Raw genomic sequence first — 24,018 nt, forward strand, 5'->3', positions numbered from 1 at the left:
TGTCACCTCCACTTTCTTATCTCATTCCCTTTTTCTGCCCCCACACCCTTCCTTGTCCTAGGACTCAGAAGCAAAATCTCGGTTTGGATCTGGCTCGGTAACTTTGGCCCTAATTTTACGGGTCCTGGAATGGCTTTGGACAAGTTTGCATTTTTTAAAAACATGATTGAGGCTTGTTGAAGAGCCAGAATCAAGCGTGCGTAAATTGACAAGTGGTAAGCGAGCGGAGCAGCAACGAAGGCTGGAAAGGGTGGAAATGCGAATGGTTCGGTGGATGTGTGGAGTATCGTTGAGAGAGAGGAAGACAAATGATGAATTGCGAAAGATGATAGGAATAGAGCCTGTGATGGATGCTGTGAAGAGAAACAGGTTGAGATGGTTTGGTCATGTGTTGAGGAAGGATGAAAGTGACTGGTTGAAAAGAGTGATGGAAATGAATGTAGAAGGAAGTAGAGGACGGGGAAGACCGAGAAAGACTTGGCTAAAGATGGTCGAAGAAGAAATGCGGGCAAGGGGGTTAACAAGGGGAGATGCAGAAAATAGGGCAAAATGGAGAACATTGTCATGGGGACCGCAAGGCTAACCCCCGCTCTTGCAGGGAAAATGGCCTTAAAATGCCTGTTGTTGTTGTTGTTTGTAAGCGAGCCGCTTCCTAATGGAACATGCCCCTGTGCTCATATCTAACAGGGTTCATGGCTTACAGTTAGACTTGGTGCCCGATTACAGTCACATTTTGTTTTGAAACTTGCAAAGAGAAACAACATGACCATTCAAAGCACATCACATTCATACGTATACTAAAGCACATTTCTACCGTGAAGATGGGTTCACATGTCTGCGCTGAACATACAGACGTCATAAGCACTAAAACCTGCCTTTATGTTCCCACCTGTTTTAAGTGGCCATTATTGCTTGGCAAAAATAATGGTGGCATTAAGCAGATTTTACTGTGTTAGTACTTATTGGAGGTGGGTTACTTCTAACACTGCATGTTAATACTGTACAATTATTCCCATGTATATTATCTACTGTATTGAAGCCTGGTGTTGGCTTAGCAGTTGGGGTGCCAGCTTGGGATCCTAGGATCCTGGGTTCGAATCCCGGTTGATCGCTGAATTAACACCAGGGAGGTTGACTCAGCCTGTCATCCTTTCGGGGTCGGCAAATTGAGAACCAGTTCACTGGTAATTCCCTGCGTGTCGCAAGAGATGACTAACAGGGTTGGCGGCAGGAAGGGCATCCGGCAATAAAACATTGCTTCAAAAAGGGGACGACGGTGCCCAAAAAAGGCCAACCCCCACTCTGCGGGGAAAAATGGCCTCTAAAGGTGGTTCATATTATCCACTGTATTGCATTGAACAATGTGGGTATGGGAGGCCTCTTATTTTTGCAGGCAAACCACATTCCAACTGTGTTTTCCCACAATACCACAGCATTCTCTCAAATTGACATCGATTGCAGTGAACAGAAAATAGTTGCGAGCAAAAATCTAAAATATTCTGCTTAAATGGAAGGCAGATTATTCACAGCATTGATTATAAAAAATAAAAATAAAACACATTTAGAGGCCATTTTTCCCCGCAAAGCGGGGGTTGGCCTTTTTCGGGGACTGTGGTTGTTGTTGTTTTTCGGTCCCCTTTTTGAAGCAATTTTTTACGGCCGGATGCCCTTCCTGCCGCCAACCCTTTTTGTCGCCTTTTACGACAAGCAGGGAATTACCAGTGAACTGGTACTCAATTAGCCGACCTCGGAAGGATGACAGGCTGAGTCAACCCCCCTGGCGTTAATTCAGCGATCGACCGGGATTCGAACCCAGGATCCTGGGATCCTAAGCTGGCACCCTAGCCGCTAGCCCAACACCAGGCTTGTCAACACCAATTCACAGCATTGATTACAAAACAGAAATTGAGATCATGATGATGAAGGCTTGTATGTGCCTTTAGTGTGTGTGAATGTTATGCTATTTTCAGCTTGTATTGGAGTTTGAGGATTATAACTGTGGTCGTTTTAAAACTTTTTTAAAAACTGAAAACTGCATTTAATAGCGATTATTTATTATTGCATTCTGTAGCCTTACGGACAGGTTAATTCCCCCTGTTTTTATGTATGTGGCATATTTTATTTTGAATTGTAATACCAGCTTCCACCAGGTGGTGCTATACTATATACATTTATATGTAGAGAATTTTAATTACCCCCTTCATCCCACCAACCCACATACCTTGAACCCCTGCCTGGGACTATGACATTTTTCTATTGCCCAAAACCTCCCCATGCACCATGTGTACAACCAGAACTTTTCAACTCATTCTGCCCAACGGTTTAGGAATGCAAAAACGTCAAACAAACAAACACACAAATAAACTAGAGAGTTCATAGAACACCGTACCCCACGCAGTCGTGTGGAACAAGGAGGAGCGGGATCTGGTTGTGGCAAATTTGATTGGTTGAGATGAAGTGCACGCGAGTTCTTGTGCAAGTTCTTTATAACGATCCTCTTCCACGCTAGTCCGGTGTTCAACAGCTTTCACCGCTCATCAAGTCCTCAAGTTCATCAACTGCCACGAGTCCTTTTATCAACCCTTTTCAACGCGAGTCCTCTAACGCTCTCCACTTGCGAGTCCTGCCGAGGGCTTTGCGCAGCGGGTCTTATTGCTACGCCCCTCGAACCTTCTGGAACACTCTCGATCCTTCTCACCACGCCCTGTGATGCAACGCCACCGTCACCACCTCTGAGCTCTGATTGGCGGATCGTGCTTACCGTCAGCGCTTCTGCCGCTCCGCCTGGAGCCTCGCCCTCCTGACCTTCCAAACCTGCCTCGTGTTAACTCGCCCAAAATGAACTAACGTTGGCGCAAAAGGGATTGAGGCTACGGACGTAGGATGATCGGTGACAGTAGGGCCTATTCTCTTGGCTCTACTCAACGCAGAACTAACAAAGGAAAAGGACTAAGCTTACAAATACTAAGACATAACTATACTATCGCGAGGCTACATGTTGCTTGTGTGACTAACTATGGGGGGGAAAATTTAACCTTTATTAGACTCGCTGTACAACCTCAAAACCGCAACACTGCCCCCCCTCCCTCGTCAGACTCGTCCCTGAGTCGAACCTACAAAAACTGGAACGACCGGTTTTGAGAAAGATTTGGGACTAACTTTTAATTACGTGTGACACTTAGATGTGGTTCCCCCTAACATTTAATCTAACCCCGTGTATGCGACAGTTTTACAACACTAGATATGTCCCACCTACTGCGTTGTGCAACTAACAGACTCACACCCACAACTAACCGAATTGCGGAATTATTCTCAAACTAAACATTAAGCCGGTGGGCAGCATCTTTTATTTACAAGCACAAATCTAACTTATTTACATGTCTATAACCCAGGACCTGTTCTTTGTGGAAAGAAGATTGGAGGGGAGAAAAAGGACATCATAGCACCAAGACACATAACACAGTTCAAAAAGTTCACAGTTCAACATTTGCTGCTGGGCCGCATCTTCTTCTTGTTTCATCTTCTGTGTGCAATAAAAACTTAAAGTTCTTCTTTTCTGGCACACCAAGAATAAAATGTACAAAAACCCGTGTTCGTTTTTATTTAATTCCTGGCCAGGCAGGGCCAACCTTATGTGGTCCAACTGCGTGACATTGATGCCACTTAAAACCAGTGGTCCGAAGACGCAAGGTGAGCTTGCAGCAAAGTACTGCTCAGCAAAGTGTAAGGCCACAAAACGTGTGGTCCATGTGTAATGTGGTGCAGCAAATGCTGTACATGTGCAGCAAAGTTCTAATAAAGAGTACGGCAGCAAAGTGCCGCGTCGTTCATCTGCACGGGTGTAGCAATGTGCAGCAGGGGTGCAGCAAGGTGCAGGTGCACAGGAGTAGCAAGTGCAGCTGCACAGTTCGTTGTTGCTGCACAACTCCAAAGTGGGTCCATGGGTGGGGAGGAGAGACAAAGCACAGTCAGCAAACGGAAAGGGCGCAAAGGTACACCAAAACACAAGGTAATGCAGCATGAGGGGCGCGTAAGAGCGAGCAGAGCAAGCTCGTCCCTAACCGTTCGTAACCCCCCATGTCAGCTTACACTACCCTTGCTCTTCCCTGTATTTACTAATTCGTCACTACGTCCTGTCTCCCATATCCCCCTCTACTCCAAATTCGTCTTCCAATCCCTCCCAAGAAGGAAGAGATGGAATAACACACAATGTCTCATCACGTCGAGATGCGTCTCACTTACTCAAATCAGTCACTTGGTGCTGGTGTGGAACCTTGTCACCTTGGTGAATGAATGTGGATGGCGCGAAGGGAATTCTCTTCCTAACTACTCTAATGATATTAACTCACTTACACTACCTGGGGTCATGCCCTGCCAATTGGCATCTTTAAACTATGCAGTTCTAAAAACCTGATTCCCATTGACCACCTGGTGCCTTCCAAATTTGGGTCTCACTCCCCAATTTTTCCTACTGTGCCTTTGCACAATTTCGGGGCTGGGTCATGTGGCTCCACTAGCAGGTCCAACTACCTGCGCACCTCCGCCACTGAAGTCACCACCCGAGCTTACCATGCTCCTTGCGACTACCTAAATTGGGGAAGGCCCCTCCTGGCTCTCTCACCCCCTGATGCCCTCCTCGGCATTGGGCTACCCGGGTCCTCTCCTGGGATCCTCGGGCCCCACTGAACACTATTCATAACTCTAACTGGCTCCCAGAGCCTACCTGCGGCCTCACCTCGCCGGCAAACTACCAGTGGCGGAGTGTTCCAATAACCATACGCACCAACAAAGCCCACACGCCCAGCCATTCCACAGACTCATGCACCCAACCAAGCACTTCTGGCTACTTCCTGCACCATAGGTGTCAATATCCAACAATTTACCTAAACCCTCTACCTAACTTTAAACTACCTACCCCGGGTATTCGTGAAGGGGTCCATCTCCCCCCATTCACTCCTTCACACCATGCACTCCACACCAATCATTCCACACCACTTATCTCGCACACCATTTATCTCACACATCACTTATTTCCACACACCTTTTGTTCTCACTCCACAATTCCTCACACACTACAACACAACTCCTCAAACACACAGCATCATCTAACTAACTACTTTCCCCTAAAACTCGTGCTTCCCCGTCGTCCCTTTAAACTACGCACACCCTGTTCTTTATCAACCACCTAACCTCTCTACGTCCCCTCTATAGGTCAGGTGTCACTACTTAAATCTTGTGTCTCTAAAGTCTTCTAGTTCCCTATCATTATCCTAGCCCTCCCTCGGATAGCTTCGGTGCCCCACGGAGGCAACCATTGCTGGCACCCCCATGTGCCTATCACTGCCATCCCCCTAAACTAATGCTCATGCCCGCCCCCCTCCCCCCCATGTGAGGAATGGTGACACTACCATTCCCCCACGTGGGGGTACACTACTTCCATCAGGCCGCTACACTCTGAGCCTCTCCATGTGGATGTTCGTTGTCGCTGCTTGGCCTCGAAGGGCCGATCGATCCATGCGGGTCATTAGTCGCCTGGATGGGGTGTCCGTCCGGCATTTTCGATCCAAGGGGGGAGGGATTGATGGGCCGAGGTGCAGGGCTCCATCCCTGCGCGGGGCCTCGCAGTCCCACGCACGGTGACCCAACCGGCTACGGTCGGAGCACCGCACCCAACAGGGTGCATGGCTCCGAAATCTCCTACCTCCCCTTGAACCCGGCTGATCGCCCTTGCCGCCACAGCACGGCACCAACCATACGAGGTGTGTTCAAAAAGTACCCGACCTTTGTTCATAAAAAATACTCGTATCCAGATACAACAAACTTACACTAATCTCCTTCAAAGTAGTCCCCTTGGGCTGCCACACACTTCTCCCAACGGTTCTGCCACTGTCGGAAGCAGCGCTGGAACGCCTCTTTTGGGATGGCGCGCAGCTGGTCCGTCGCATTCCGCATGATGTCTTCTCTGGACTGAAATCTGGTCCCTTTCAGGGGCATTTTCAGCTTTGAGAAAAGCCAGAAGTCACCACGGAGCCATGTCGGGAGAGTAGGGAGCCTGACGAAGCACAGGTGTGTTGTGTTTGGCCAAGAAACTCTATCAAATGTGAAGAATGGGCGGGTGCGTTATCGTGATGGAGCTGCCAATTGCCCGCTGCCCACAGGTCCGGCCGTTTGCATCGCACATCGTCACAAAGGCGACGCAGAACCTCTTGGTAATACTCCTTGGTGATGGTTGTGCCGTGTGGTGCGTACTCGTGATGAACCACGCCACTGGAGTCGAAGAAGACGGTCAGCATGACTTTGACATTGCTGCGGACCTGCCTTGCTTCTTTTGGCCTCGGGGATGTTGGATGCTTCCATTGTGATGACTGCAACTTGGTTTCTGGGTCATACCCATAAACCCAGGACTCATTGCCAGTGATCACTGTGTTGAGGAAGCTGGGATCGCTGTTCACAGTCTCCAGCATGTCCTGTGCGATCTCCAAACGGAGTTGCTTCTGCTCAATCATTAGCAGCTTTGGTACGAACTTCGCTGAGATTCTCCTGAAGCCCAAATCCTCCTTCATAATGGAATGAACGGATCCAATGCTGACGCCCACCTCGTCTGCAAGTTCTCTGATCGTGATTCGATGATCCTGCATCACCAGGGTCCTCAATTGGTCAATGACGATCTCATTTCGGGATGTTGAGGGCCTACCCGAACGTGCTTCACTCTCCACTGATGTGCGGCCATCTTTGAAGCGGTTGTACCACTCCTTTATCTGTGTGGTGCTCATTGCTTCGTCCCCGAAGGCCTGTTGAATCTTGCGGATCGTTTCCACTTGGGAATCGCCAAGCTTTACACAAAATTTGATGCAGTAGCGTTGTTCAAGTTTTTCCGTCATTTTGTCAAAAGCGAAAATCCGACGGCGCTCACTTACACTTCCTCACTCATCGGCGGTCTGCCGTCGAATGACAGCTTCTGCAGGTGGGAAAAAATTCACGCGTGCGCATTAGGATCGCCTACATACGTGCACCAATCAACGCCTCCCTAGCTTCATTTGTTTACGCACGACAAATTAAGGTCGCATACTTTTTGAACACACCTCGTACAGTGCGGGGGCCGGTATGAATCGTGCACGCCGGTCCTTGTGAGACCGACGCAGCATGGATTCCCTCCGGTCCCTGCAGCACACAACTTACCGGGGGCTCACGTCTGCTACCCGTCCCGCTAGGCGCTACCCCGGTCGGTGTCGATGCTTGAGCCGCGTCCTCACCACTCGCGACCCACTCCGCACTCGCACACCCAGGCGCGCACGCTCCTCCCAAATACTCCGTTACACACTCTTCCCGCACACAGTCCGGTGTGCATTCTCCCTCACACTCTGTAACACACTCGGCCATCGCACACTCTTTTTCCACACCCCCAGGTGCGCACTCACGCTCCGGCGCACACTCTCTCTCGTACTTCGTAACACACTCTCTCGTACACCGCACAATGGGCCTTCCGCGAACGACTGGGTCTCGCCTCTGTCCCAAGCGCACCGAACACCCGTTCGCGCCAAACACATTCGCGCCATTATTACTCACCGCGGGGCCCTCCTTCTCCGCCAGCACCTGCAAACTTTTTATTTCGTTAGCAAGCACGGCATCACGGTGCAAACACAGACTTTGTTCAGGCTCCATTTCTTCCTTCCGTGACTTGTTCACTTTCTCTCCCGTCTCTTCAGCCCCAATTGTTTCTTTTTCTATCACGACCCTCGCCGGCGCCCCCAAAATTTTATTTTCCAATGCGACGATCGTCGGCCCCTCTACACCCCGCGTCGCGACCCCCATAGCCCTGGTCAACTTGGCTGTCCTTCGCTCAAGCTCGCTCCCCGCGCGTTCCCCGCATCGCTTCACCCCGTCGCGTACCACCGCGACCTTCCCGCTCAGCTTGCGCCCAATGTCCTCCCCCATGGTGTCCACCCGAGTACTCATTTTATTCTTCTCACATCTCGCCTCCTCCCTCCTATTCAATTGATCAAACATTTCGTTCATTTCCCTGATGGGTTTGTCCCCCTGGGTATCCTTTTTGATTTCTTCATCCCACTTGATCAGAAATGTCCTCATTTGTGCCATAAATAGGTCCAAGTCCCCTGACACCGCGGGCTCGGCTTCCGCCACGACGTGCGAGGCGCCGCCATTTCCTTTACCAACTGCCGCACCCTCATCTGCTTCCTCCACTACCAACTGTCCCTATTGGTCCTGGGTCATTAATTCTTCCTTCACTACCCCCACCGGCATTTGACCGCCTTGGCCAGCCATGGTACGAATTTAATTTGGCTTTTAAAACTAAATTTCGTTCGCTCGTAATTTTGAGCATGTGAAGCGCACTCTAGGTCCAATTATCCCACTCCAAGACAGCACTTTGTTGCGGCCAATTTGTCCAAATTGGTGTCCATATTTTTTTTTTCCAGGGTTCAAATCCCACTCCTGACACCAATTTGTTGCGGATCTCCCGAAGCCCGTTCCACATTACAAAGGGGGGATTAAACCCCTTTTTCCCCCTGGGTCTCCGTGTCCACGAGGCCGAATCGCCACTTCCGCAGCAAGCGTGAAAAAGGGTATCGGGTCGACGCCGCACATACCTTTAACCCACGCTGCCACGAAAGCGGGGACCGAACCTCGCACAAGCCATGCTGAATCGAGTACGCCCGAGCGGTATGCGTATCATGTGACTTGTGCCGTTACTTTTATGGAACCCGATTCGAGCGGTTCTAGTCGTACCATGCGAGGCCAATCAATGGAAGGGACGGGAATGGTCAAATAAGAGGAATAACACAATTTATTTACAATGTACAATAATCAGGATGAAGGAAAGGGGACACAGAGCAGAAGCTTAACCAATTTAACTTATTCCCAGACACAGGGCCCACTCACGCACATGGGGAGAAGAAGAGAAGAAGTCCGCGCGCCAAACGCGCTTTGCCGTCGGTCGCTCCGGGACAGCTCGCCCGGCGTGGCCCTCTGGCGGTCAAGGCACGTATGCAGGAAAAGGCAGGCAGGAGGAGATCGCGCGTCTGTGGCCCGGAATGGGTCGTCTTCCCAAGCGCGATTAATACAGCGTAGAGCGTAGAGCGCAGGGCACGGGGAAAGTTCGTGTACAATTGATGATAATAAGCAATTGTTCAATTCCCTCGTTCTGCAGCTCCACTCGCGTTCTCAAGCTCAACTTAACTCCACTGCATGTGCACGCGACTCCGATCCAGAACTCAAACTCACAACTCTGACTCGGGCAAACTCCGAACTCTCAACTCATGCTCAACTCTGACTCATGCCTCGACCCGAACTCGATTCCAACGCGAACTCAACTCTCACAGGGGCTCCGACTCAACTCAACTCAGACTCAATTGGAGCTCCGACTCAACTCCAACTCTCAGGGCTGCGCGATTCTCAACTCATGGGCTGCGCGACTCTCACCTCATGGGCTGCGTGACTCTCACCTCATGGGCTGCGCGACTCTCACCTCATGGGCTGCGCGACTCTCACCTCATGGGCTGCGCGACTCTCACCTCATGGGCTGCGCGACTCTCAACTGAGGTGGGGGGGCTCGGAGCAGGGTTTTATGGCTCAGCCCCGGCCTTACTCGAATGTTCCAAGCCCCACCTCTCATCGCCGTGGTTAGCCACTCCCCTCGAGCCCTGATCGGCGGCTCGTTGCTTACCGGCCACTCCCCCTGCAGCTCCTTCCTTCGGCCTTGCAGACTTGTTCAGGCCTGCCACGTGGCATGCTAGCGCCAAAAGACCGCCCTACTCACGGGCCTGCTCAATGCAAAACTAACACAGGAAAGGACTACGCTTACATTCACTAAGAAATAACTGAACTATCGCAAGGCTTCATGTTGTGGTGCGTCTACCTACGAGGGGGATTATCCTTTATTCCAAAACCACAACAATATATTTGTGTGTGTGTGTGTGTGTGTGTGACTGTGTGTGACTGTGTGTGACTGTGTGTATGTGTGTGTGTGTGTGTGTGTGTGTGTGTGTGTGTGTGTGTGTGTGTGTGTGTGTGTGTACATACAGTGCCTATAGAAAGTCTACACCCCATTTCAAAATTATCACCTTTTGGTGCCTTATAGCCTGGAATTAAATTGCATTAAATCAGACTTTTTCCATCTTTATTTACACATCGTAACCCACAGTTTCCATGTGAAAAACAAATTCTACAAATTTCAGAAAATTCATTGAAAATACACAACTAGAATATCTTGTTTGGATAAGTATCCACCCCCCTGAGTTAATACTTGGTGAAAGCACCTTTGACAGCAATTACAGCTGTGAGTCTGTTGGGATAGGTCTCTACCAACATTGCACACATTGATTGGGCAATATTTGGCCATTCTTCTGTACAAAACTGTTCAAGTTCAGTCAAGTTGTGTGGGGAGCGTTGATGGACAGCAATCTTCAAGTCAGGCTTCAGATTTTTGATTGAATTTATGTCGGGGTTCTGCCTGGGCCACTCAAGGAGATTTATCTTTTTGTTCCTTTACTTAGCCACTACTTAGCCACTACTTAGCCACTTAGCTACTCCAGCACTTAACTACTTAGCCACTACTTAGTTTACTTAGCCACTCCATTGTAGCTTTGGCTGTGTACGTCGGATCGTTTTTATGCTGAAAGGTGAACTTCCGTCCCAATTTCAGCTTTCTTGCAGAGGGCAGCAGGTTTTCCTCTCAGATTTTCTGTATTTTGCTCCATCCAGTTTCCCTTCTATCCTGATAAGTGCCCCAGTCCCTGCTGATGAGAAACATCCCCATAACATGCTGCCATCACCATGCTTCACAGTAGGGATGGTGTTCTTTGGGTGATGTGTTGTGTTGGGTTTGTGCCAAATGTAACATTTTGCATTGAGGCCAAAAAGTTCCATCTTGGTTTTGTCAGACCATAAAACGTTTTGCCACATGGCTTCAGAATCTCCAGAGTGTTTTTCGCATACCTCAAACGGGACTCAAGGTGGGTTTCTTTGAATAATGGCTTCGTTCTTTCCACCCTACCGTACAGGCCAGACTTGTGGAGTACTTGGGATATTGTTGTACATGCACACAGTGACCAGTCTTTGCCATAAAGGCCTGTAGCTCTTTCAAAGTTTCCATTGTCCTCGTGGTGGCCTCTCTGATCAGTCTCCTCCTTGCTTGGTCATCCAGTTTGGAGGGACAGCCTGATCTAGGCAGGGTCTTGGTGGTACCATACACCCACTTCTTAACGATTGGCTTGACTGTGCTCCAAGGGATATTCAAGGCCTATGAAATATTTTTATACCCATCCCCTGATCTGTGCCTTTCCACAACTTTATCCCGGAGGTCTTTTGAAAGCTCCTTGGTGCTCATGATTGAGTCTTTGTTGTGAAATGCACTACCCAGCAGAGGAAACCTACAGGAACAGCTGATTTTATTCTGAAATATTCAGAATCCCTACAATTTAACACAGGTGGAGGCCAATTAACTTGGTGTGTGATTTTCAAGGTGATTGGTTACACCTGAGCTAATTTACAATTGCTTTATAAGAGGGGTGGACACTTAAATCCATCCAAGGTATTCTAATTTTGTATTTTTAATTATTTTTCTGAAATTTGTAAAATTTGTTTTTTACTTGGAAGTTGCAGGTTACGATGTGCAAATAAAGATGTAAAAAGCCTGATTTTTTTTCTGCATTTTTATTCCAGGCTATATGTCAGCAAAAGGTGAAAATATATATATGTATGTATGTATATATACAGTTACGTGAAAAAGTAAGTGCACCCCATGTAAAGTTTTGACTTTTTCAACATATTTCAGCATACAGCTATTTGATCTTCATTTCAACAATATTGATAGATAAAGGTGATATAATATAACAAATATAATAATAATAATAATAATACATTTATTTTATATAGCGCTTTTCAAGAAGCCCAAAGGTGCTTTGACAGAGTACAAAAAACAAGTGCAAAAAGACAAAAATCAATAGGGAAATAATCAAAGCAAAAGGAAGGAGAAGGAGAAGAGATAGTCGGGGGTTAAATGCTGTGGGTTAAATGTTGAATGCAGTGTTGAATAGGTGGGTCTTGAGTGATGTTTTGAATGTGGTGAGTGAGGAGGACTCTCTGATGGTGTGAGGTAGTGAGTTCCAGAGGGTGGGAGCAGCGATGGAGAAGGCCCTGTCCCCCCAGGATCTGAATTTGGTCCAGATGGGGGGGGGGGGGGTCAGGAGGTTGGTACCAGCAGAGCGGAGGTTGCGGGTGGGAGTGTGTCTGGAGAGGAGGTCAGTCAGGTAGGAAGGGGGCCAGGTTATGGAGGGCTTTGTAGGTCAAGAGGAGGATTTTGTACTGGATTCTCTGGGGGATGGGGAGCCAGTGAAGCTTATAAAGGACGGGGGTGATGTGGTCACGGGTCCGGGAATGGGTGAGTAGACGGGCAGCGGAGTTCTGAATGTATTGGAGTTTATTGGTGATTATTGAGGGTGAACCATAGAGGAGGCTGTTGCAGTAGTCCAGACGGGAGGTGATGAAGGCGTGGATGAGGGTTTCTGCAGCCGTGGAGGAGAGGGATGGACGGAGACGGGCGATGTTTTTCAGGTGAAAGAAGGCTGTATTTGTCGAAGGAGAGGGTTTGGTCAAAGATGATACCAAGATTCCGGATGTGAGGGGAGGTGGATACTGGGAAACCGTCGATGTTGAGGGCAAAGTTATGGGTGGATTTGGTGAGCGTTTTTGGGCCAATGATGATTATTTCAGATTTATCATAGTTAAGTTGGAGGAAGTTGATTTGAAGCCAGGATTTTATTTCAGTGATGCAGTTTGTTAGGATAGAGTGGGTGGCGGTGGAGATGAAAAGCTGGATGTCATCGGCGAAGCAGTGGAATTTGAGACCATGACGGCGGATTAAGTGACCAAGGGGGGACAGGTACAGGATGAAGAGGAGGGGGCCAAGAACTGAACCTTGGGGGAGGGGAGCAGTGGGGGATTTGCAGTTATTGATAGAGATGAACTGGCGTCTGTCAGAGAGGTATGATTTGATCCAAGAGAGGGCAGTGCCGGTAATGTTAAAGGTGGTTTCAAGTCGGGTGAGGAGGATGGTGTGATTGATGGTGTCAAAGGCGGCGCTGAGGTCGAGGAGGATGAGAATGTTGAGGTTGCCGGCGTCAGAGGAGAGGAGAAGGTCGTTGGTGATTTTGAGGAGAGCAGTTTCAGTACTGTGGTTGGAGCGGAATCCGGACTGGAATGTTTCATACAGGTTATTGGCAGAGAGGTGATGTTTGAGTTGAGTGGCTACAGCGCGTTCCAAAACTTTTGACAGAAAGGGTAGGTTGGAGATGGGTCTGAAGTTGTTTAGGGTGTCAGGGTTTAGTCCAGGTTTTTTCAGAATGGGGGTAACAGCAGCAATTTTGAGGGATGGTGGGACGATGCCTGTAGACAGGGAGGAGTTTATTGTTGCAGTGATAAGTGGAGAGAGAGCAGGAAGGGAGGCCTTGACAAAGCTGGAGGGGATGGGGTCAAGAGTGCAGGTGGCAGTTTTCATTCCTATGAGGAGTTCAGAGAGGTCAGTAGGGGAGACTGGGGAGAACTGAGACACAGGTTGGCAGGATAAGGGGGGGCAGGTGGTTTGAGGGTGGTGGTTAAGCTGTTGTAGATGTTGTCAATTTTGCTTTGGAAGAATGAAAGGAGGGAGATGCAGTTTTCTACTGTGAATGACTGGGTGGTGGTGTTCAGGGGGCTGAGGAGTTTGTTTATTGTAGAGAAGAGTGCTTTTGGGTTTCCAGAGCCAGAGTGGATAATTTGAGAGTAGTAGGCGGAGCGGGCGCGGGAGAGGGCATCTTTGTAGTGCTGTAGGTGGTCCTTGTAGGCTTGGGAGTGAATTGTGAGACCTGTTTTATTCCGGAGTCTTTCAAGTTGGCGAGCACGAGTTTTCATCAGGCGGAGTTCAGGGGTAAACCAGGGAGCAGAATGGGTGAAAGAAACTGATTTGGTTTTTATAGGCGCAAGCTGGTCAAGGCAGGAGGAGAGAGTGTGGTTGTAGTAGTCAGTGAGGTCAGAAGGGGTGTGGAGGTCAACGAAGGGAGAAGTGGACATTTTTTCAGAGAGGGTGGATGAGAATGAGGTAGGTGAAAGAGCGTTTAGCTTACGGAAGTTGATAGTGCGATAATGCCTTGGTGCTGGGGTGGGGATGTTGATAGTCATAGTGATGGCTAAGTGGTCAGAGAGGGTGAGGTCGGAGCCAGAGAGATGGTGCAAAATTAATCCAGTAGAGCAGACAAGGTCCAGAATGTCCCCACGGTTATGGGTAGGAAAGTTGACATGTTGAGTGAGGTTAAAGCAGGTGAGTAAATCGGTGAAGTCGGTGGTTATTGTGGAGTCAGTGGAGTCCATGTGGATATTGAAATCACCGAGGAGGAGGATTGAGGGGGAGAGGGAACAGAGCTGGGTCAGAAAGTAGGAGAAGTCAGACAGGAATGATGGGTGTGGTTTGGGAGGGCAGTAGACGACAGCCATGACTGACTGCGTGTGACCAGAGAGTTTAAAAGCCAGGTGTTCAAATGATGGAGCAGATGAGATGGAGATGAGGCTGGTCTTGATGTCCTGTCGGTGTATTACGGCAATTCCACCACCTCGGCCCTCCGAGCGTGGTTTATTGATTTATGAATATACATTGGGTGTAGTGAGGTTGAGTGAGAAGTCGTCCAGAGGTTGTTGCCAGGTTTCAGTGAGACAGAGAAAGTCCAGTTTATTATCCAGAATGTAGTCGTTCAGGATGAGGCTTTTGTTGTTGAGGGACCAGGTATTGAACAGAGTGAGCTTCATGTTTGTTTGTATGGTGGGGATGAACTCAGGTGATTTAGCCAGGGTTTGCAAACAGGAGGTGCGATCGTGTGCGTTGCTGTGACCAGGTGCGCTGGGACGACGAGTGGGAGTGCGCTGAGCCGACCAGAGTACGGGAATGAAGTGACCTGATTGTAAGTAAACAAACTTACGACCAGAGCCTCTATGAATATATGTGGGTCGTCGCAGGAGTCCGTGGTATTTGATTGCAGAGATGCATGATGGGGTGGAGTAAGTGTTGAGCAGAAGTAGCCTTGCAGCGGAGTACCTTAGAGCCATGTCAGGCAGGAGCGAAGGGGACGAGGACAAGGCCAAGGTCGAGGAGGACGAGTAGGCCTTGCCAGTGGAAGCGGCTTGCCAGAAGCGGCGAGCAAGACAGTCAAGGCCGAAGCGGCAGACGAGGCGCAGGACAGTTCGGGAGCGGGCCTGAGGCAACGGTGGAAGAGCCGGGCAGGCGAAGCCAGGAGCAGAGCCATGAAAATATCATGAAACATTTACATTTTGTAGTCCATTGTATAATTTAAATAAACATAAATGCAAATTTCGCATGTGGAAAAAGTAAGTACACCCTTGGCTCTAATAGGTGGTATTGCCCCCTTTGGCAGAAACAACCTCAAGTAGGCGTTTCTTATAACTGTCTAGTGTCTACCAGTCTCTGACATCGACTTGGAGAAATTTTTGCCCACTCCTCCATGCAGAATTCTTTCAGCTGTGTGATGTTTGAGGGGTTTCTTGCATGCACAGCTCATTTCAAATCCCCCCACAACATCTCGATGGGATTTAGATCCGGGCTTTGACTTGGCCATTCCAGAACCCTCCATTTCTTTCTTTTCAGCCATTCCTTGGTGGATTTACTGGTATGTTTAGGGTCATTGTCATGTTGCAAGGTCCACCTTCGGTTGAGCTTCAACTTTCCGACAGATGGCCTCACATTATCCTCAAGCACCCTCTGGAACAATGAAGAATTCATAGTGGATTCTATGATGGTGAGCTGCCCAGGCCCTGATGCAGCAAAGCTGCCCCAAACCATAATATTTCCACCACCATGCTTTACATTTGGTATCAGGTTTTTGTGGTCAAATGCTGTCTTTGGTTTTCGCTAAATATGTCTTCTGGTACTGTGGCCAAATAGCTCTACCTTTGACTCATCTGTCCAGAGCACATTGTTCCAGAAGTGCTGGTCTTTGCCTAGGTGTTCATTAGCAAACTTTAGTCTTGCCCTGATGTTCTTTCTGGACAGCAAAGGTTTCCTCCTGGCACACCTCCCATGTAGATCAAATTTGTGCATCCTCTTTCTAATGGTAGACTCATGCACTTTGACATCAACAGTGGCAAGAGCTACCTGTAGGTCCCGTGATTACATTCTGGGGTTCTTAGAGACTTCTTTCAGCAACTTGCGGTCTGCTCTCGGGCTGACCTTGCTGGGGCAGCCTGGCCTGAACACGTTGGCAGTTGTTTGGAATCTTCTCCACTTGTAGATGATCTTCCGGACATTCGAATGATTGACTTCAAATTGTTTGGAGATCTTTTTAAATCCCTTCCCAGACTCGGAGGCATCTATAACCTTGTTTCTGAAGGCCTCAGAGAGCTCTTTTGATCTCAGCATGGTAATGCCACACACTTCAACAACCAAGAGCAAACCAAACTAAATGTCAGGTTTAAATAAGACAGGTTCCTCCAAGATCCTCTCTAACGATGTTCTAATCATTTGCACCTGAGCTGGTGCACCTGATTCTAATTTTAGGTATTTGAAGTAGTGATAAATGTAGGGGTGTACTTACTTTTTCCACATGCGAAATTTGCATTTATGTTTATTATATTATACAATGGACTACAAAATGTAAATGTTTCATGATATTTGTTATATTGTATCACCTTTATCTCTCAATATTGTTGAAATGAAGATCAAATAGCTCCATGTTGAAATATGTTGAAAAAGTCAAAACTTTACATGGGGTGTACTTACTTTTTCACGTGACTGTGTATATATATATATATATATATATATATATATATATATATATATATATATATATATATATATATATATATATATATATATATATATACATATATATATATATATATATATATATTGTTGTGGATATGAGAATGTTTTTTTATTTTGTTGTTGTGGTAAAATGTTGTTGTAAAAGGTTGTTGTAAAATATCACCCCTCCTCCCTCCGTTTGTGGTTGTATAAAGGTCAAAGGGCGTTTCCGTAGTTAGTCCATAAAACATACATGCAGGACACGATATATCCTTTCTTTTGACAGTTATATCTTATTCTGTGTATTAGTGTAAGGCTGTGTCTTCCATTAATTGAAATACTCCATTGCACCAGTGAAAGAGATAGATTCCCTTCATTCCCATTCCCAAAACCTCCATTCCCCCTCTCGTCACTGCTGAGCCCTCGATTACCAATTACCTCCGATCCAATTGCCGCCATTAACCACGAGGCATTGAGTCGGAGAAGAAAGGCGTGTCGCACCTCGTCAGAGGGGAGGAGGGGCGCGCCCGCCCGTCGTCATCCAGGGCGGAGCCCGAGGGTCGCGCGACCAACCAGGGCCGAGGTGAGCACCCCCGATGGGCGTGTCCAAAGCGCCGGGGGCGTGATCGCTGGGGGCGCTATAAAAAGCGCAACCGGAAGTGAGTAGAGAGAGATGCACTCTGGGTTGGACTGAGTCGGTCGCAAAAGAGAGAGAAGGGTTGTTGAGGGAGAAGAGTTGGTTGAGGAGTTGGTTGCAAGGTTGTTGGTTGCGGTGAGGAGTCGGTGGTGAGGAGTGAAAGAAGCAAGGAAGAGTTGGGGGTTTGGACCAGACAAGTCCTGAGAACGTAGCGGACAGAGGCCGCAGCCGCAAGACCACCCAACCGCCAAAGGGGGCCTGAACGGCGGTTTGGAGCAGGGCCAAAGAGGAACGGCGGCTGCTGAACGCGCCGGTTGTGCTGCGGGACCCCCCCTTGGACCTCTCCCTCTCCCTCCAGCCATCCACCTTCTGCCATTCCTGGCATCCCCCGCGTGAGTCAGCGTTCTGTTTGTTCTGTCCTGGGATAAGTTAAGCCTGTAGGTAAGCTAAATTTGCACTGTGTCACCTGCGTCTTATGACTATGTGTTGTAAATAAAACTTGATTGCCCCTTTTTGCTTGTGTGTGTAAATAATAAAACCCATTACTCGTCTGTACGTCTTCTCGTTTTATTCCTTTTCCTCTTTGCATTCGTCGTTTTTGTCTTTTCCCCTCATTGAGCAGCTGCGGTGCGATCCGGCCAAAGTCTGGGTGAATCGGGTGAGTTTTTGTTAGGTCGCGGTTTTAAACCACCGCTCGGTCTATAACATCATAACCGCGATCTGTAACAATTGGTGTCTGGGAGTGGAATTCGGGTCCCGAACCAAATTTTTAAAACATCTAAAAAAAAATTTTGGTCAAAATTACGAGCTGCCGAAATTTGGTTTTTTTTTTAAGCAAAACCCGAATTTTGAAATCGCGCCATGGCTGTTCAAGGCGACGGGATGCCGGTGGGAGAGATAGACGGGGTAGAATCGACCCAGGACCCCAGGGAAGAAGTGGGAAAAGTGGTGGAGGAGAGTAAAGAAGGTGTGGTTGAGGGTGTATCAGGTGCACAAAATGGCGCTCTCACGCACGAGGTATCAGGCGCGCAAAAAGGCGCCTCGTACGAGCGCGCGGCAGCCGAGCCCGCGGTGCCAACGGCCTGGGATCCATTTCTTGCAAATATGTTGAAATTTTTGACCCAGTGGGATGAAGAAAACAAAATGTATGCCCAGGGGCTCATATCCAACAGGGAAATTAACAACATGGGTGTTCAAATGACTAAGGAACTAAAAGAAACAACGAACGGAATGAGGGCCGATAGGGAGGCAAGGGAGCAGAGGGACAGAGACCGCAAGTTGGGCGAAAGGGTCCCAGGGGTGCACGGGGAGGTAACGCGTGTCGAAAAGCGCTGGTTGAGCGAAGCGGAGGAAAGCACGGGTACAATGACGGGGGTAGAAATCGCGACACGGGGTTTGGAAAAGCCGGCGACCGATGAAGTAGAGGGAATTTTATTAAAGCCAACAGTCGCCGAGGTTAATAAAGAAAAAGCAGTAGCGGGAATTAAAATTGAAGAGATGACGGAGGTAACCCGGGAATTGCAGGGAGAAATGGATTATGTACAAAGTCCCTGCTCAAATCATGATGCTGTACTCGCTAACCCGAATGGAAGTTTGCAGGTTCGCGTGGAGAAAAGGATCCCCCAGGTGAGTCGTGCTGTATATTGTGCGGGTAGATTTTGCAGGAGGATGTTTAGCGACAAAAGAATTTTCGCGCGCTTGGGATCGAGGAAGCATCCGGGCGTTGGTGAAGGGTCCCGTGTGAGTGGAAATGGCACGCGTGGGAGGAAAAAGTGTGCGTCGGCGAGTGGGTGTGTTATAAAGTGTGGGAGTGAAACCGAGTGCGAGCGAGAATGCACGTCGGGGTGTACGGCGAGTGACACGAATAGTGAGTTGGTGGTGGCGCAGGTGCGAGAGGGCACATCGGAGCGCGAGTGTGAAACCGAGTGCGAGCGAGAATGCACGTCGGGGTGTACGAAGTGTGACACGAATAGTGAGTTGGTGGTGGCGCAGGTGCGAGAGGGCACATCGGAGCGCGAGTGTGAAACCGAGTGCGAGCGAGAATGCACGTCGGGGTGTACGGAGTGTGACACGAATAGTGAGTTGGTGATGGCGCAGGTGCGAGAGGGCACATCGGAGCGCGAGTGTGAAACCGAGTGCGAGCGAGAATGCACGTCGGGGTGTACGAAGTGTGACACGGAGAGTAAGGTGGTGGTGGAACGTGTGCGAGAAAGCACACCTGAATTGGTCATGGCGCGGGTGTGGGAGAGCCCATGTGAGCGCGTTAGTGGGTGGATGCAAGAGTGCACGCCCATGGTGAGTGTTACGGAGGACGTAACGGAGGAGAGGTGTGGACCGAAGTGTGCGCAAGAGGTGTGGTGTGTAACAGAGAGAGCGTTGGTGGAATGTACGGACGGCGTTGGAACGCCAGGTTTTGTGAGGGTGAAAGGGGTAGCGTATGCTTGTAAGCATGCAAGTGAAGCATCGATGGTAACCGGTTTAGTGGTTAGAGCGACGGATAGCCGATGCGAGCACTCGGTGCGAGGGGTGCTTGGTTGGGTGCGAGGCCCGGCGTCGATCGAAGCTGCGTCGTTTCTCTTCGAAGCGTCGTTGCCGATTCGGGCTTGGCCCCGCCCCGCACGGTCGAGTCCGGGCTTTGTCGGGCGAGGCGACCGGTCCGGTTCGAGGGCGAGTGGGAGGAAGCGGAACGGTGCCCCCTCGTGGGGACGGGGTTCCGACCGGGGGAGATGGAGCCATCGGGCCCGGGACCGCAAGGTGCCGCGCCGAGATGGTGCGTGGAATCTCGGTCCAACCAAACCACCTCCCTTGAACCGAAAGCCGGACGGATTCAACCTGCAGGCAACCAAACCACCCGAATTCATTGCTCGGCTTTACGAAGCCAAGTTTAATGATGTCATGACGCACCGAGGCTAGGATATAGACGGACTGTGATGATGATAGTAGTGATTTGGTACGAAATTTATAAAAGTGAATAGAATTGGCAGTAAATGGAAAATTTTTGATTTGTGGAAGTTGGATGTGCAAAATTGGTAGTGAGCGATGCCCCAGGTGATGGGATGGCCAATCCACCATCCCTCACGGTGGGGGCAAATGCGCAATAGCTTATGGGGTTGATGGCAGTGAAAACTAGCCCGGGTGGGTTAGGATATATCATGTGTAGGGATCTAGCGAAGATGACATTAGGTAACGTTAAGGTTTAGTTAGTGACTGATACCTGTAGTGGGGACGCAGGTAGATTAGTGTGGATTGTAATGACGAGGGAGCGCAATAGTTTAAAGGGACGACTGGGAAGCGCAAGTTTCAGAAGGGAGTAGTTAGCTGAGATGATGCCGTGTGTGTGAGGATTGAACAGGTGTGATTGCACAGGTGTGCAACTGGACAGGTGTGTGGAGCAGTGTATGAGTAGTGAGTGTGTGGATCAGCGCGAATGCGCTTGGGGAGAGAAGGGTGCAGGTGGCACCAGGTGTGAGAGCACAGGTGTGCAGGTACAGGTGTGTGGAGAGAGTTGGAGTGAGTGGTACGGAGTGGAGTGGATGGTGCAAAGGTGTGAATGGGGGAAGAGTGGACCCCCGTCACGGATACCCGGGGCGGGTAGTGTAAGTGTTAGGTAGAGGGTACAGGTAAATTGTAGTTGGATATTGGCATCTGTGGTGCGGGTGACAGAATGGTAAGTGGATGGGTGCGTTGGTGTTGTGGAAATGGCTGGGCGTGTAGCCTGTTAGTGTGTGTAGTTGGTTGGGCGCTCCACCACTGTGAGGATGTCGGCCAGGTGAGGCCGCAGGTGGGCTCTGGGAGCCGGTAGTAGTTGTTGTGGATGGGGCCCGAGGATCCGGAGGACGGACCCGGGTAGCCCAGTGCCAGAGGGCACCGAGTGGGGTGACAGAGCCAGGAGGGGCCTGCCCCAGTTAGATAGGTTAGGGTGAGGAGCTAGGTAAGCTCGGGTGGCAACTGCAGTGGTGGAGGTGTGCAGGTGGGTAGACCCACTGGGAGAGGTACACGTCGCAGCCCAGAAATTGTGCTAGAGCACCGGGAGATGAATCGGGGGAGTGAGACCCCAAATTGAGAAGCACCACAGTTTGGCCAATGGGAATTGGTTTTTAGAACCCATAGTGTAAGAGGGCCAATGGTTTGGCCGGAGAAAGAACCCGGGTAGTGTAAAGTGTGTTAAAATCATTTAGAGGATAGTTAGGATGAAGGATCTCCTCGCACCATCTGCATCCACTCACCTGAGGTGACAGGTACTCCACACCATGCCATGTTTAATTATTTTTACTGTGCAAATGTTTGGAATGTGAGACGCATCATGACGTGGGTGTGACATTGTGCGTAATTCCATCTCTTCCTCCTTATGAGGATTGATGATGAATTGATGATGGCAAATTTTTGAAGTAGAGGGATTGTGGTGACGAATTTGGTATAGGGGAAATATGGGGAAGACGTGACAGTAGTGACGAATTGGTAATGTGTAGATTTTGTACATATGGCGTAAGGGCAAGGGTAGGCTAGGTGACAGGGGGGTGACGTACGGTAGGGACGAGCTTTCTCACTTCGCCCTCCGTACGCATTTTGCCTTGCATTGCCTTTTTGACGTGTACCCTTGAGACCTTACCCCTCGCTCATCTGTCTTGTCCCCCCTTTTTGTCTCCCACATGAGGACCTGAGCGCCGTTGGGCGCCGAGGGGAGCGTGCGTGGGTCGGCCATTGTGCGCCCGAAATTCCCAGAACCAGCTGTCTGCATCGATGCACCACGTTATGGACCACATGTCAGTGGCCGAGCACCACTTATGGACCCCATGGGTTGGGGCAAGGCCCCTCTGCTGGAACCGGCCATGAGGGCCCGAAATCTTGCTGGCGGACCTTGGCCACAGGGCACCGATGCCCCACAGGTGAACCACACTAGTCGGCCCTGTGGGCCATAAATAAAATCAAATAAAAAAAGGACACATTGGGCACACTTTATTGAAAATAGGCCGCCAGTAAGCAAAGCAAAAGAATGACAACATCTGGAAGAACAAATAATAACCAGCAGAGGGAGCCGAAGAGCAAGAGATCACCTGCAGGGTTTGGGTTTGTTGGATTTATTTTATTGATGAACAGTGGTGACTGCACTGATTGGTGCTTGAGGGTGTGTTGGTGCGTTATAGGTGCTTTCATGGTGCATTGATGCAGAGCAGACTGTCCTCCCCCCAGAAAGAACAATTACAGGTCCTGGGTTAGTTTTGTAAATAAAAATAGCGTCAATTGTAAATAATGCTTCCCACCGTCAGTGTGTAGTTTGAAGACCATTCCGCAATTCGGTTAACTGTGGGCGTAAGTCTGTTAGGCAGGGTGCAATGGAGCAGCGGGACACATTTATTTATGTTTTAAAACTGTCGCACTCAGGGTCAGGCTAAAAGTAGAGGGAACTACACCTACATGCCACACTAAGGTAAAAGTAATAGGCCCGGGACGTGCCTAAGGGGAGGAGGGTGCAGTGTTGTGGATATGAGAATGTTTTTTTATTTTGTTGTTGTGGTAAAATGTTGTTGTAAAAGGTTGTTGTAAAATATCACCCCTCCTCCCTCCGTTTGTGGTTGTATAAAGGTCAAAGGGCGTTTCCGTAGTTAGTCCATAAAACATACATGCAGGACACGATATATCCTTTCTTTTGACAGTTATATCTTATTCTGTGTATTAGTGTAAGGCTGTGTCTTCCATTAATTGAAATACTCCATTGCACCAGTGAAAGAGATAGATTCCCTTCATTCCCATTCCCAAAACCTCCATTCCCCCTCTCGTCACTGCTGAGCCCTCGATTACCAATTACCTCCGATCCAATTGCCGCCATTAACCACGAGGCATTGAGTCGGAGAAGAAAGGCGTGTCGCACCTCGTCAGAGGGGAGGAGGGGCGCGCCCGCCCGTCGTCATCCAGGGCGGAGCCCGAGGGTCGCGCGACCAACCAGGGCCGAGGTGAGCACCCCCGATGGGCGTGTCCAAAGCGCCGGGGGCGTGATCGCTGGGGGCGCTATAAAAAGCGCAACCGGAAGTGAGTAGAGAGAGATGCACTCTGGGTTGGACTGAGTCGGTCGCAAAAGAGAGAGAAGGGTTGTTGAGGGAGAAGAGTTGGTTGAGGAGTTGGTTGCAAGGTTGTTGGTTGCGGTGAGGAGTCGGTGGTGAGGAGTGAAAGAAGCAAGGAAGAGTTGGGGGTTTGGACCAGACAAGTCCTGAGAACGTAGCGGACAGAGGCCGCAGCCGCAAGACCACCCAACCGCCAAAGGGGGCCTGAACGGCGGTTTGGAGCAGGGCCAAAGAGGAACGGCGGCTGCTGAACGCGCCGGTTGTGCTGCGGGACCCCCCCTTGGACCTCTCCCTCTCCCTCCAGCCATCCACCTTCTGCCATTCCTGGCATCCCCCGCGTGAGTCAGCGTTCTGTTTGTTCTGTCCTGGGATAAGTTAAGCCTGTAGGTAAGCTAAATTTGCACTGTGTCACCTGCGTCTTATGACTATGTGTTGTAAATAAAACTTGATTGCCCCTTTTTGCTTGTGTGTGTAAATAATAAAACCCATTACTCGTCTGTACGTCTTCTCGTTTTATTCCT

At 49.4% G+C, this 24,018-nt stretch overlaps 1 protein-coding gene across 1 annotated transcript in view; it reads left to right on the plus strand.

The window, feature by feature from the left end:
• Positions 1-24,018, plus strand: part of LOC137434747 (uncharacterized) — a 98,582-nt gene that overhangs the window by 60,949 nt on the left and 13,615 nt on the right. The window lies entirely within an intron of this gene.

The sequence above is a fragment of the Myxine glutinosa genome, chromosome 1 (assembly GCF_964187855.1).
Source record: "Myxine glutinosa chromosome 1, kmMyxGlut1.1, whole genome shotgun sequence".
Lineage (NCBI taxonomy): Eukaryota > Metazoa > Chordata > Myxini > Myxiniformes > Myxinidae > Myxine > Myxine glutinosa.